The sequence below is a fragment of the Silurus aristotelis genome, assembly GCF_946808225.1.
Source record: "Silurus aristotelis genome assembly, chromosome: 2".
Classification (NCBI taxonomy): domain Eukaryota; kingdom Metazoa; phylum Chordata; class Actinopteri; order Siluriformes; family Siluridae; genus Silurus; species Silurus aristotelis.
The window spans coordinates 34,579,563-34,594,998 of record NC_139575.1 but is presented as its reverse complement, the minus strand read 5'-3'; the positions used below and the strand labels follow the sequence as shown (position 1 = coordinate 34,594,998).

The window sequence follows — 15,436 nt, the reverse complement described above, 5'->3', positions numbered from 1 at the left end:
TTAAAGAGAAACAGCAGATAAAGTGCACTCTAATGGCCTTACAAGAACTCTAATAGTGGCCAGCCATATGGGAATTTTGCGAACTGACAGGCCAAACCTGCAGGCTACCACACTAATAATCTTAGAAGCTGGAGAACGTCTGGTGTTCACAACGCTTGATTAGAAACAGGACGTTTCGTGCAGAAGTCATTCATCAGCAGCACACTGACATGTTAGACACTTCGGCTGATGGAGCACAGAAATGCCCTGTTTCCGAGCTCTTTTTAACTCCGTGTCTGGGCGTAGAGGTTAAAGGATAGACCAATACACACGGGACAGTGATACACAGTGTCAGTCTTTACATCAGTAAACACCTACACAATGTCCACTCTGTACGTCAGTCAACACCTACACAATGTCCACTAAGTACGTCAGTAAACACCTACACAATGTCCACCTCCGTACGTCAGTAAACACCAACACAATGTCCACTCTGTACATCAGTAAACACCTACACAATGTCCACCTCCGTACATCAGTAAACACCAACACAATGTCCACTCTGTACGTCAGTAAACACCTACACAATGTCCACCTCCGTACATCAGTAAACACCAACACAATGTCCACTCTGTACGTCAGTAAACACCTACACAATGTCCACCTCCGTACATCAGTAAACACCTACACAATGTCCACCTCCGTACATCAGTAAACGCCTACACAATGTCCACCTCCGTACATCAGTAAACACCTACACAATGTCCACCTCCGTACATCAGTAAACACCTACACAATGTCCACCTCCGTACATCAGTAAACACCAACACAATGTCCACCTCCGTACATCAGTAAACACCTACACAATGTCCACCTCCGTACATCAGTAAACACCTACACAATGTCCACTCTGTACGTCAGTAAACACCTACACAATGTCCACCTCCGTACATCAGTAAACACCTACACAATGTCCACTCTGTACGTCAGTCAACACCTACACAATGTCCACTATGTACATCAGTAAACACCTACACAATGTCCACTCTGTACATCAGTAGACACCAACACAATGTCCACTCCGTACGTCAGTAAACACCTACATAATCTCCACTCCGTACATCAGTAAACATCAACAGAATGTCAACAAGTTCAATATAACTACACAATGTCCATTATATATACCTATATGTGTCTACAAAATGTACACTGTGTACCCCTATTTACACACCTACACAATGTGCCCTTATGTCAACACGTATGACTTTACACAATGTGCACTGTGTAGACCCATATACATCAACCCACTTTTTGGAAAAGAACATACGGAAACCACCACCAGTGGATATAAATAATAACAGCTAGTAAAATGATAACTGTGGGAAGCTTTTGCTACCAATCAAGTTGGGAAATTTCAGACCAGGAAACTCCTCCACACCTCCGGATCCTCACAGCCCGAATATTTCCAAAGCTTGAAACTTAAATGAATGGATCCACCCACTATAATCACAAAAAGCTGAAGGGAGGGGGGAAAAAAGAGAAAACTGTTGGACAAATAAATGAGAGATGTTCAATCTTTTATTATTATTATTTAACAGTAATTCAGTAAAGATTTCTCCAGACACTAATAGAGAAATGAGTTTGATATCATTGGTGCAAATGTTGCTTTTCTTGATCATATGAAATGACACGGTCATGGACTTCCTGTATGTCCTGTAGCTTCAAGTGCTCGCTTTTGGCACGCGCCCCTCTGCTTCCACTACATACCCCACCTCGTGTGTGTGTGTGTGTGTGTGTGTGCGTGCACGCTAAGGGACCAAACTGGGAAGAGGAGGAGGAGCCGGGGGCTCGTGCGTTGCCCCTTCCCTTCCCTTTTCCTCCCTCCCTCCCTCTCGTATTCTTTTCAAGCGAGAATGAAAATAACAGCGCGCGAGAGGGGGGAGCTGTTGTTGGTGGTGCTGCTGCGCTGAGCGGAAAGGCGTCGTTTTCGTCGCGATTCGAGTCACGCGAGGAGCAGCAGCGAACACACGCGGAGCAAAAAAGGCAAAGGAAGGAAAGGGAAGGCGCCGTGAAGACGTCCGAAAAAATAAAACCCCGGAGAAAAGAGAAGAATCAGTGTGCATTGAAGTGCACGAGCGTCGATTTCGTGTTCCACTCCGTCCGCATCACCGTCACTCCTCCTCCTCCTCATCACCATCCTAATCATCATCATCAGCGGCTAAAGCAACTGGGCATGGCCGCATCCCCCTCTTCCTCATCAACGGCGATCGGCCGCGCGCGGCATCGCCAGGGCTGCGGCGTCGGCGCGCGGTCGCACGCGGGCGTCGTGTTCACGCGCGGCTGTCAGTGAACAAGAAGCGCCTCCCCGTGCTGCAGGTTCTCTCCTGCAGAGGACCGGGCATCTTTCAGGCCGCCGTCAGACCGCCCAGATCTATCTTTCTCTTTCTCTTTTTCAACATTTGCAAATAAACATATCTATATACATTTCTATTTGGTTTTTTTGTTTACGCAAAAAGCACGCGACCGCATCTGGACCCCCCCAAAGTCGGTTTGACTTTCACCGCGCTCGAGCCTAAACAAAAGGCCGGATCTTTCTTCGTTTTTTTTTTTTTTTTTTTAAGCTTTCACTCAATCTCTGGAGACCCCCCAAACCGGGCGATGGGTATGTATCATCTCCTTACACACTCTAATCGCGAGCACGAGAGAGAGCGCGCACACACACACACACACACACACACCCCATGCACACTGGTATATCTAGTTAGTGTGACCGTGCCTACACCTACACGCAAGCACGTGCATGCATTTAACTACAATTGCGCACCCTTAACTCGATCGCGAGGGCACACGTGATGACCGACACGTGACCATGTCACATGGACATCAGCTACTTTGTTACGATCGTACAAATTGAAACCTGAGGTTGAGGTTCACCAGCACTTTCAGCATGCGATGGTCCAGATGATTTTCGGGTGACAAGCTGTCAGAGGAAACGTGTCCAAAATACTGTAGTTGCTTTATGCCAAGAGAGAACAGAGATACCTCTTACACACTACTGGTGAGAACTTTACCCTTGAAGATGGGGAACATACAGACGTGAGGTTGGTGGAAACAGCTGCCGTAGCATAAGTGTTAACAGGAAATTGAATGGTAGAAGGTGGGATGCCAATTTGGGGAATTTGCTTAAATTTGGTTATCATTTGACTTCATTTGTCGATCAAAATCTGTATATTTTAGTACCGAAAGACAGAGGGAATACTTTGACCCTGAGATGGTATTCGTCCATTCCTACCTAAACTTCGGGATTCCAAAACCCTCCTAAAATGTCTCGGATGATTGATGTATATATTTAACGCTTAATGTCTATACCTGGATTTTGATTCCATGTGCCATTTTTGAGCTTTTCTCTTTTTTATTTTGCAATCACACTTCCAATGTTATGGTCAGTTCCTGCACTGTCAGTCTCCATAAGAAAAAAAAACAAAACAGCATGGGCTTGTGGTGGGAATCTTCTAACAACGAGGAAAGAAATTACAAAAAAAGTTACAAAGAGACCAATGATACAAGCAAAGCAAGTTTTAATCTCGCAGATGTGCCCTTTTTGATCAGCATTCTTAATGATCATGGTTGAGATGATAAATCGTGTCTTGTTTGTAACTTTTACTCTACATTCTGTTCTGTTTATTCGTCCCTGACGGTTTCAACACTGTGGGTCCTGTGGGTGTTGTCTAAAATCTTCCATTACAGTATAAAGGGCTGATTTCTTTCTAGCCCAAACTTTTTAGCGTAAAGCAGGATTGAGGCCTGATCTTCATTCGTGATGATATTTTTACAGCCCACTTCGTAGACACACGTGCGATGCATCATTAGATACATGTGGGTGTTTTTGACTTCCAAAGCTGAATGTAAACCATGCAAACTGTCCAGTCAGAGCACAAAAACCAAACATGGACACATCAGAACTGGTGAGTTGAGGTTTTTTTTTGGATTTTTACTAAAATGCCAGATCCTGAGGTAACCCCAAAATCCTGCTCCTGACTAAAAACAAATCATGCTTAGTTCCAAATATGACATGTCTACATCCTAGCCTTCAAAGTCTTCTTCAAAGTATCTATAACACATGCCTGGGCCTTCAGGCCACTTGAAGCTGAGAGCGTGGGCCTTCTCTAGCTCTAGTCGCAGAGATTCACTCCTTTGCATAGCTTGAAGGTTTCCTAACTCCCAACACATCTGATCTAGTTCATCAGCTCATTACGGAGCACTACGTGGGTTGGATAAGATATGTGAGGAGCCTTGAAACTGCAAAGAGCCCTGGAGTGGAGATCAGAAAAAGGTGGTTTAGAGCCAGGCTCTGATTTCCTCTTAACATGAACATAGTATTTAGGAGTGCGTATGATCAAGAGGAGGTAGTTGATGTAGAGCCTCATCTTACTCGGTTCACCTATACATCAGTGTTTTATTTACCCAGTTTGAATCGAGTGCTTTTCTGTGAAAGGCAGCATTAAATTGTCTCCACAATGGCTGTAAATGATCCTAAATCTCAGGCACTCCGTGTACTATCGGATAGTATTTGAATAGCTTGGTTTTCATTGCAAATCTTTAATTCTATTGGGTTTCTGACAGGAACATTTTGAAGAGCAAGCTTTCCAACTCGGTATATAATCATTGGATCGAATTTTGCATTCTAAACGCGATAATTAACAAGCAACCTGTCGGCTGGATGTGTCCCAGGCTTTACATTTATAAAATGTAAAAAATAATGCTATCTTTTGGAGAGAGAACGCGAGGAACTTTTTGGAATTGTATTATTAGCAAGCCTTCATCCAGCTTTAGTTTAGGCTACAGGAAGGCACAGGTACTAAAACCTGGTAACAAGTGCACTAACTAGAGAGGCTTGTGTGTGTCAATAAATGTTTAATTTAAGCAAATTTGTATACGTTCTTATTAACAAACGGTTAGATTTAATAAGATGAATCAAAAGATTGGTTAAACACAGTGTTGGGGGTAACGCGTTACAAGTAACGTGCGTTACGTCATAATATTACTTTTCTGGAGTAACGAGTAAAGTAGCGCGTTGCTTTATAAATTTACACATTAATATCTGAGTTACTTTTTTTTTTTAAGTAATGCGAGTTACTTTTCAGTTAAATTATTTTGCATAAAAAAATAAATACTGAATTAAAATGAACGTAGTCACGTAGAATCGCGCACTCGTACGTGCGAGCTGCGGGAACAGAAGCTGGTCAGAAGCGGAGATGGCAAACCAGGGCGTTACATTACTGTGATGGAAGTATTCTTATTATTTTGAAATAGTCGAGGAAAAGGAGAAAGGAATAATGGTTAAGTGTAGATTATGTGTTGGTGAAAAGCTCTTGTCAACTGCAAAAAATACCACTTCAAAAAAAAAAACCCATCTGCATGCAAAGCACAGCACTACAGATATGTGTGTGTGTGTGTGTGTGTGTGTGTGTGTGTGTGTGTGTGTGTGTGTGTGTGTGTGTGTGTGTGTATAATGTTGAATATATGGAAATGGAGACAGAAATATAGAAAACTTTTGCCGACTTTCCACCACTGCAGCTCTATGGACGGCTCAGAATAAAAGTTTTCCGTAGGAGACACATGGACGATGCCATTGCAGCGGAGATAGAGAGCAAATTCACAGCTCATTTGCTCTTTGTGGGAAGATAAACTGCCACGGTCACTGATAATAGCGCGAACTTTGTAAAAGCGTTCAGAATGTTTCAAGCTGATGATGAAGCAGAGAATGATGTAGACGAGGACGAGGTCATATTTACGGAATTGCACGATGTTTTATGAGTTGACAGCGAAAGGTATGATCTCCCTCCACATCACTGGTGTGCAGCCCACACATGTCTTTTGCCCTAATATAACTTATTTCTTAATGGCAATTATCTATATTACACCTGTAAGGCGTGAAAGAGATACAAGTAACGCAAAAGTAATATAACGCGCTACTTTACATAAAAAGTAACCAAGTAACGTAATTAGTTACTTTTTTGGGGAATAACTCAATATTGTAATGCATTACTTTTAAAAGTAACGTTGCCCAACACTGGTTAAACATATCGGCCAAAAAAAATTGCCATTATGTATTGGCCATCGGCTGCCCCGATTTTGAAATATCGGCATCATCCAGAGAAAAACCCTTATCAGTTGACATGGTTTTCTGGTTGTAGCGTTTCTTCTTCTTGTAGAGGTACATAACCAGGTCTTACGCCAAAACGTTCTAGTCTTTTAAAGGAAAGCTACAACTTACAGAGTGTACGCTCTTGACTTGGACACTAAGCTAGGACAAAAATCGTCAAGCTACAATAGCAACGTGTCTGTTAAGATTCGTAGTCATCCATGTGCAGTTATCTGGAAGTTGAGTTATGATGACTGGACTTCTGTCTGGTTGGATCGAAACGTTTTACTACTCATTCCGAGCAGCTTCTACAGCCTGAGGGAAGTTGACAAGATTCCAACTTCGAGGATCCTCCCCTTCCCTGGATAGTCTTGTTAAGGGACAAGGTGTGTGGTGTGGCTTTTCTGGTGGAATGGTGGATGTCCATCCCTAAGAAGTTCAAGACCTCTTCACATATCCATCAGAAAAGCTACATCTACGGACCCCCATCATCCACTTCTTCATTCTCTGTCTCTGGGGTAGCCAAATGACTCCCCTTACTCTTGACACATCCCTCCCAACTTTTACCTCCCCTTGTCCAATAACGAGGCTATTCCGGGAGGGGAGGATATACATCCCTTGAGCATACAAATTTGTGGACACTTGCCTCAGCCTGAAGAAGCTGCTTGGATGAGTAGTGAAATGTTTTGATACAACCAGATAGAATTTTTGTTGATATGACTCAACTTCCAGACTGCAATAGCAACATAAATGCAATGGAAGTTTGAAGAGAAGCTAGCATCACTTGTTTCACACTTTCTTTAATTTGGCTGCAAACCTTAGAGCGCTTCTTTCATTTTTTATTAGTCCTATAGAGCCTATAGAGCATATCACCTCTTTAAATACCTCATTGAACTTGCCATCCAATAAACAAGGGCTTTAAATGTTGTATTTGGTGTATTGGAATCGTGAGAAAGTGAAATTGTGATATTGCCTTGCAGGACCTGGACTCAGAAAAAGCTTTATCTTGTAATTTCATTTGGTCCAAAATGCCTGCTCTGGATGGAGCCTCAGTTGGCAGTAAATGCTGAACAAAGATTGGCATTTCAAATTCATAGTTTGGGCTTTAGACCACATTTTCTTAGAGGCTGTTGGGCAACAGTGTGCAGATTGCTACAGCTCAAGTATCGCTCAGTCTTCGTCTATCTGATGTGACATCTGACTAACGGAGCCTCTGGCAAAGTCTCTCACCTTCTCCCAACTTCTCTTCAACCTTTTCTGTTTACCCTGAGGTGTGTTCTCTAGGAATGACTGCTGCATGTAATGTGGCCACATCTTTTTACTAGAAAAACGACGAGAAAGGTATAGCAAGAATGGCAGAGGTTAAAGGAGAGATGAAAGCACTCTTTCAGACCGACTCGTTAATTCTATCAGCAAGGAGTCTGATGCCTCTATGATGAGATCGACAGCAATTCTGGCATTTTGAATTTATATTAATACTATTTAGACCTGAGGACACTTTTTTTTTTTCGATTTGAAAGAAAAACCTGCTTTGTTCTTCTAAGGTCTCTCAAAATTTGGTGAAATCATTGGGAGGAATGGATATGATCTCGGTATTAAACATTGAAAATCGTGTAGCTCTATTGTAATGGAAATATTGTCCAAAGGGTCCGGATTACAGGAGCAATTTCTGATTAAGTAGGTCAATTTCTTTGGTCTTGATGAGCAACGTTTAACGGCGATGATGTTAAAAGTGGCGTGCGCTGCAGATGGCGGAGATTTCGGAGGAGGCCTGCTGAGAGGAGATTTTCTTCAGTGGAATCAGCAAAAAGCTCTGAATACCGAGGGATTAAACGCTAGCACTAGACGGCTTGCTTTAAAATAATTCTGGATCTCCTGAAGGCTTAAAACTAATGATAGAACAGACCAAAATGATTAAAAGAGGCTAAATTTGTCCTCAGTATTTGCTGTTGCGCTAGGCCACTGTTTGACATGCTACGCTAGCAACAATGTAGCTGTTTGATTGCATTTTAATTCAATTATGTTGCTTATGTATTTCAATTAACAACCTAAAGTTACATCCTATCGTGCTTAACGAAAAGCGAAGGCGCGCAAGCCTTAATTAGTATGAAGGAAATCATGGCATGCTAATGGAGGGCTGCTAGCAATCACTTGTTAGCTCTGTGGTGCTGTGGATTTGGTTTTCTCTGTAGTCTTTTTGGTTTATTTTCTGTCTTGTTTTTTTCCCTCTCAGTGTGGTCTAGCTGTTTAATTTTGTGTTTGTGAACTGGTCAGTTTTATGGGGTCTTGTAGAAGAATTATTCGCTTCTATTACAGTTCGGCTGTAATAGAAAGGTTGATCATTTGACGTGTCTGCCATTGGGGAATAGTGTGTGTTTCTCTAAATGTTTTAAACTTGTGCAATTAACGATAGTATTAAAAAGTGTCAATTGCAATAGCTGTTAAATTGGATGGCGGGAAACTCCTGCATGTTTATTATCGATAAAAATTTTGCGACTATTGTAAATAGAATACGTTCATCCTCTCCCTCAGTTTCTATCTGGAACGTACCTTAATAGCCTGCTGTCTAACGCAAATGAAGAAAATAACACCACATGACCACATTTTAAAGTCCCGTTTGTTAGTTGGGCACCTGCTAATTAAACAAAAAATAAACGTTAGCCGCTGAAATTCCGATGTATATGTTGCGATTCCGCTCCAAATACTGTTACTAGTAATTTGCTTGCGTTACTGTGACCGAGTAGTTTTTATGTGTAAATATACTTTATAAAGTAGTTTTTGAAATCGGTAATTTACTCTGTATATTTTGTTTGAAGTATTGTACTTTACTACATTTTAAATCGTATCTGTTACTGAGTAAAATATAAAATGAAATACAAATAATGCAAAAGGGGAAGAAATTTAATTGTACTTAAGTAAAACTTCATAGAAGTAACAGTCCTTTTACTTTAAGTAGAATATTTTCTTAATTTTTCCACCTCTGCTAAGCATCAGCTAAATGAGAACAATTACCAAATGCTTTCCAATGTGTAGTGCTTCTAATTGGTTGTTTCATTAAATCATGATCGTCAAACCAAAGCAATCTTTATTAGACGTTCAATGTCCTAATGTTTCTATTGGTGTCCAGTAGTAGCAAACAGTGTTTTATTGCTTCTTTTAATTTAAGCTAACATGCTAGGCAGAGAATGCTACAAATTCCAGTACCAAAGGGACATTGCAAGCTCAGGATAACCATTAAAACCAGTACCAATTCTATGATGGTTGCTATTGCAGCTACAATCAAACTTAATCTTGTCTAACCATTCGCTTTTGTAATATAATCACTACAAATTCTCTGTATTCTTTCCAACAGTTTCCTTATGTACATTCAGAGCTCCATGTCACAGCAGGAGTACTTATTTGATTGGTTACCAGCCCCGGCTGATGCTGTAACCACTCGATTTAATGTTTTATTGAGTGATGAGCTGTTAGGACTTTGGGTGGTAATCCATTCCACATTATGACTATACAACTGGGGTATGTACAACACATTTCAGGACAAAAACAGACCCGAGTAACGTAGCTGGATCAGAGATGATGCATACACAGAGTCTGAGGTGTGCTGCGGCTCTTTTTTGAACGCCTCAGTTGTCTTTGCCACTGTGATGCTATTTGCCAGGCACTTCAGAAATGATGGAACAGCTCCATCAGCTCACACTTGTCCCTGAGCTCTTTCTATAAAAGGCACCACAGCCTTCTCTCTTTCTCTCTTTCTCTCTCTCTCTCTCTCTCTCTCTCTCTCTCTATTTTTCTCACACACCAACACATACACGCACACACGCTTTATGTCAAAACACAGGCAGCAGAATAGCAGCCATTCTGCCTGGCTGCCTTTTGTCCTGGACGTGTCACCTTACCGAACATACCAACTTCAGGGAAAATGGTGCTGGCCCGGCTTTGACCTCCGTGCGGCGCAGACAGAGGGATGGATGATGGAACGTTCTATTTGAGTTCACTTACAGGGATGATGTGTAAATATAAGCCGTGGAGAGGAACACACTCGCAGTCGCACACACACACACACACACACACACACACACACTTGGAAAAACAGCGATTACAAATCAAATCTCGTCTTGAAACAGAATCAAAGCCTTATTTCTGTCATATTTAAACCAAGTTCTATTCAGTCAATAATAATTTAATTTACATTCGAATGAAAAAAATACAAAAAAAATTTGAATTTTATAGTACACCAAAAGAAGGTCCACTTTATGTGGGAAATTACCCCAAAGAGAGACCCATAGAGAGATTGGAAAGGGTAGGCAGCTGTTGGACTCGCTGTGCCAGCCAGCTGGCTGATGTTCTCAATCACTTGAACGAAGCAGATGAAGAAATATAGGCTTGAAGGACAAATTAAGGGCAGGTTTTTCTCTGGGATGGTTTGGTGAAAGAAAAAAAAAGAGAGGAAATTTCACATTTGTCAGGCAAGACAGTTTTGTTAGATTTGTCAAATGTCTGATGTACTATGACGTGTTATAGTACATCACAGTGTTATTCACTTTAGTCAAAATGTTATAATGTTCTGCCTGATCGGTGTGTAAAGTTTACAAAAACTTTACCGTAATGTTAAATCTTTAGCACGTGAAGGGTTTTCATAGGCTGACACTCACTTCTCTTTTTGTTTACTTCGCCTAAATATGATTGATCAACCAATAATGCTAGCATTGTTTAATGTAATTGTTCCAAAACTCAGCAGGACGAGTCAGCAGGACGAAACATGAACAGCCACAAGTCACAAGCCAGCTTTCCATCCCACCCTGAGAAAAGCCTTTAAAAATCATATACCCTTAAAAAAAAAAACTATTTTCCCTCATAAAATGAACAGTGTCCTTCTACTTTATGTCTTCTAGACATTTTACAACACAGGGGACGTATAAAACAAAAAATAACTGGCAGCCATAAAGTGTGAATGTTTTTTTTTTTGCCTGAAAGTTGTTTTGAAGATGAAAAGTCCTTTAAGGTCGGAAAGGCGTGAGACAGAATGCACTTGGCATTGGAAGAGGAAGGAAGGGACAGTAACATAACGGTGATGTGCGCGGTGTTCTAAATGACCATTCCTGTTTCTCATACCTGGAAACAAGTTGCGACGTAAACGGCGGTAATGCAGTTAAGTGCATAAATAGGCAGCGTGCAGGTATTTACTTTATCAATTATTGTCAAACCGTCTGCACCTGGGGATTAAAACAGGGATTAGTCACTGTTTCTGGGAACTGCTGTACAAGAATGCACATGCTTTGTAGGGGAAAAAATCATTCTTTAATCATTTAAAATTGGTTGCGGTGTAAAAGGAGTAAAACACTTTTTGTTTGTTTGTTTGTTTTTTTGCTTTATTACTGCATTGTGTTCACATCATATCTCAGTTTGTCTCCAGTATGTTCCAGATACAGTAAACATGCCGCTTCACGCTAACTTGACAGGAAAATTGCTTTAAATGAGAAGTTAAGGCCAAAACCTTAACCCCACGTTTCGGCGTTCTCTCACTGTGTGTCTTTACTATAGAAATATCTCCCCTTCTAAAGGTATGATGTGCAGCAGAATGTAGCACTCAGTAGTCCGGGATTTATTTTTACAAAAAATCTATGTAGTTTACATAGTTATGCACTTACAGTATATTTCATAAACCACTGGACACAAAAAACTCGTTTGCATCAAGTACTTCACAACAATGTTGTTTATTTTCCTATAACATACCCACAAGTCATTCTTAACTTCCTGATTATATCCAGTGTTCACTTTTGCTTTGCAAATGGTTGCTTTGCCAGATAAGAGTGTTTATTGTGCTCTCTAAATGAATTGGCAATTAAACAATTGGAAGATTTGAACAATAGACTGAATTAATAATAAAAAATTGAAAGGAATTGTGAAAAAAAATAAAAAAAAATTATCAAATATTAGATATTGCAATAGTAGTAATAATAATAATAATAATAATAATAATATATATATATATATATATAGTATATAATCATCTGACATTGGGAAATATTTCACTAAATACGTTAGTATTTAATGGATTTTAATGGCTCACTATAATGGCTAAAAAAGTCCAAAGACTTTACAGATTATAAAATATAAGGAAATATTTAAATAAAAATAAATTAGAGTAGTAAAAGTACAAGCTCGGATATTTTAAACGTCTACGAGCATTTGTTCTTTTCTTTACCTTTTATTATTATTATTATTTTTTTTTTTTATAAATTCCCCCCCAAAAGCCTCTGTATATGTTATTTTGCTTTCTGAAAGGAAGCCACAGTCTTGGTCTGTTCACTTCCACAAGCAGTGTAAATCACAGTATCGAATTAAAACCCACGCACAGCTGAGTAGTGACCGAAACAGTGGCCTCACTGTGCCCGAGCTGTAACAGCCGAACAGACAACAGCGACGTGTTTGTCTGTAAATAAAGGACATGTCACAATTCAACTCAACCCTCACACGTTTGTGTTTCAGGGAATTTCTTTTAGAGTCAATGCCCTAAAGATGCCTTATTTCAGAAACGGCTTCTTTGTGGATGCTGTGTGTGTGTGTGTGTGTGTGTGTGTGTGTGTGTGTTGAAGATGTGTGTGTGTATATATGTGGGCGACCCTTCTTGACTAAGCTCGCATATATTGGGCGAGCTTGTGGAACAGGAGACCTTGAGTCACGTCTTTGGTTGTGTAACTCCTTGACCAGAAAGCTATGATTTCGGTCTGTATACTTCTGTTTTACCGCGAACCCGTCAAAAAAAAGCTATTCTTTTCAGCCGGTTTTCCGGCCCACTCATTTCTGAGTAGACTTCTGAACTCCCATGACCGTCAAACATACTCAGTGAGTGAAGCAAAATAATCTTTAGTACAACAGTTCTTTTCTTGTTTTAGGCTTATATACATTGCGTTTTGGAATTCTCGAATCTGATTGGTCGGGATGGTTTTTCTAGATCGAAGCAATCCACTGGTTTACACCGTATGTAAAGCACTTGGCGTTTCTATAGTAACGACTCGTCCACATAGAGATTGAGCACACCGCAAAATCTCGCATTTATACTGATAGGGTCTGTAAGGAGACCAGGGGTGTTAGAAAATATCGAAAACACATGATCATTGCGATATTTTGCTCGCCGATACTGTAGCGATTCTCAAAAACGCAAAATTGATATTTGAAATAAAAAAAAATATATAAAGATTTATGGCAGTTGTTCAGTTTTGAGTTTATATCCCGACTGCTAGATAGATGGCAGTCTTCTAAATCTCTGAACTTAAACAGTGACAGGAAGTACTAGCATAAGCGCACGCCACTAATGTTAGCATTAACTGTTTCCTGTTAATGCTGACATAATGCTAACTGTTTGCATTAACTGTTTAACTGCTGCTGTAAAACAATTATGGGTATAACTTAATAGCAGGGTTACGCCGACGGCAAGGTTTTGTTTGTGAGGTTTGTTTTTTAGGCAGGAATATGTTAAAATGGCATTAAAAACCTCAGGAACAACATGTGCTGTTTGTGGTTGCACTTAGATGTTATGAGAAAGAAACCTAAAGAGGAACCAGACTCAGGGGGACATTTGGGTGATATCAAGATTGTAATTATATATCTTAATACATAATACAAATACAAAACACCGGAGACTGAGAACTAACATGAGCACCGGGATGTAAGATTATGAGTAATGTCCTTACTACAGTCTTATACAGTTATTTAAGGTTATGGAACCAGGAGGCGCTACTGAGCAACTCATAAAAAAGCTCATTTGAGATCATTATAGATCCAACACCAGCTTCAATATGCCAGAGCCTTCAAACACTCAAAGAGGTCCGCTGTCCAAACCTACATGAAGTGGGATCCAAATGGCGCTGGTAAGCCTCTAGATGCTTCGGGATGTTTGCGGGGTCGTCATCTAATTCTTTAAAGGTCCACAATCTTCATGAGGTGGGACACGACTGTACACCAATAGTCTTAATTTTAGATTTTCTTCCCTCCATAGGATTGTAGCTTGTAGATGTAAAACACTAGTTGGCGCTCAGATCATGCTTCGACTACTAGCCTAATGCTATGGTAATACTAATACAGATATTCCTCTACTTACGATGGAGATACGTTACGGCGACCCCATCGAAAGTCCAAAATATCGTAAGTCGAAGATGGTGCTTTGACTGTGGCAGTATTTCCTGCTTTATTTTCTTGGGCGCTTTTAAGACATGCGTTTATAACTAAAATTGCTGTTTGAAACACTAAAAAAAATACACACTGATTAGGGTTAGCTGCCTGTGCCTGATGCAGGAAATGTTAAATATATTTACAATTTAGTCGTATCGCTATCGTAAGATCGAAAAATCGTAAATTGACTAATCGTAACTCTGGGACCATCTGCACTATAATACAATCATCATCTTTAATCCCATTTCATATTCGGTGTCTTTAACGACAATTGATTTTTTTAATTACCTTGTTAGGGACAATGATAGTAATTGTGTTCACGTATTTTAAAACACTTGATGCCTCTTGATGGCACTGAGGTGTGATACAGGTAAGATTCTTGCTAAGGTTTGCATATGGTGGTGCGTTCTTAATGACCGCTTTCCTTTATTTATATCCTTCGTTCGATCCTAATCCTAAAACGATGTCGCAATGAGTCGTAAAAATTCGTATCGCAACCCCTGTATCATATTGGCAGATTCTTGCCAATACAATAGAACAGCTCAAGAGTGAGTTGTGAGATGTTGAGGAGAGAAGTCGGTCATTTTCCAAAATAAAACCGTTCAGAATCAGATAATAAATAAAACGGAAATAATGTAAGTTATTAAAGAAACATTTAAAAATCTCACATCAGCCATCACTGATTATCCTAAAAGTGTTTTATTCCTCGCATATATTTAGGATACAACCCGGGATGAGCCGATCCTGCAGATCCTAAAAAACGAGTCGAACCAAAGCTATATTCCACCCTGGCCATTAGGATCATTACACTATGGTGATGTTTTCTAGAATGTTCCTTCCCGGATGTTTATTTACTGCAGGGCTTGTGTTTATACACTATGGGTTGGTTAGTCTTAATATGTGTAGGTGTGTTGTATTACTGCAGTTTATTGCAAGGCGATTAATCTGGACATGCCCCTGCACTTCCCCAGTAATGTTTAGATTTAACTCGGTTTCTCTCAGGAATGAAGGTTTCGTTTTTTCTCCTGTTTCTGCTATCATCATTTGGATGATTTTCACGCTTTCGCTAAAATTCTAGTGTATAGAATGTGAAAATAGATTTCACAGAGCAGGAGGAATGTGGCCCGGTTATTTCTAAAA

General features: G+C 40.2%; 1 protein-coding gene across 6 annotated transcripts in view; it reads left to right on the top strand.

The window, feature by feature from the left end:
• The first annotated feature begins 1,589 nt into the window (after positions 1 to 1,589).
• The window catches only part of mgat3b (beta-1,4-mannosyl-glycoprotein 4-beta-N-acetylglucosaminyltransferase b), a 49,795-nt gene continuing 35,948 nt past the window's right edge, over positions 1,590 to 15,436 (top strand). For 2 of the 6 annotated variants that reach the window (XM_083522939.1, XM_083522941.1), the window contains exon 1: positions 1,590 to 2,641. The gene's annotated coding sequence lies outside the window, so the exon portion shown is untranslated. Of the gene's footprint in view, positions 2,642 to 2,692; positions 3,081 to 15,436 lie in introns of those variants that run through there. The other 4 variants (XM_083522938.1, XM_083522940.1, XM_083522936.1 and 1 more) reach the window with 3 other exon arrangements.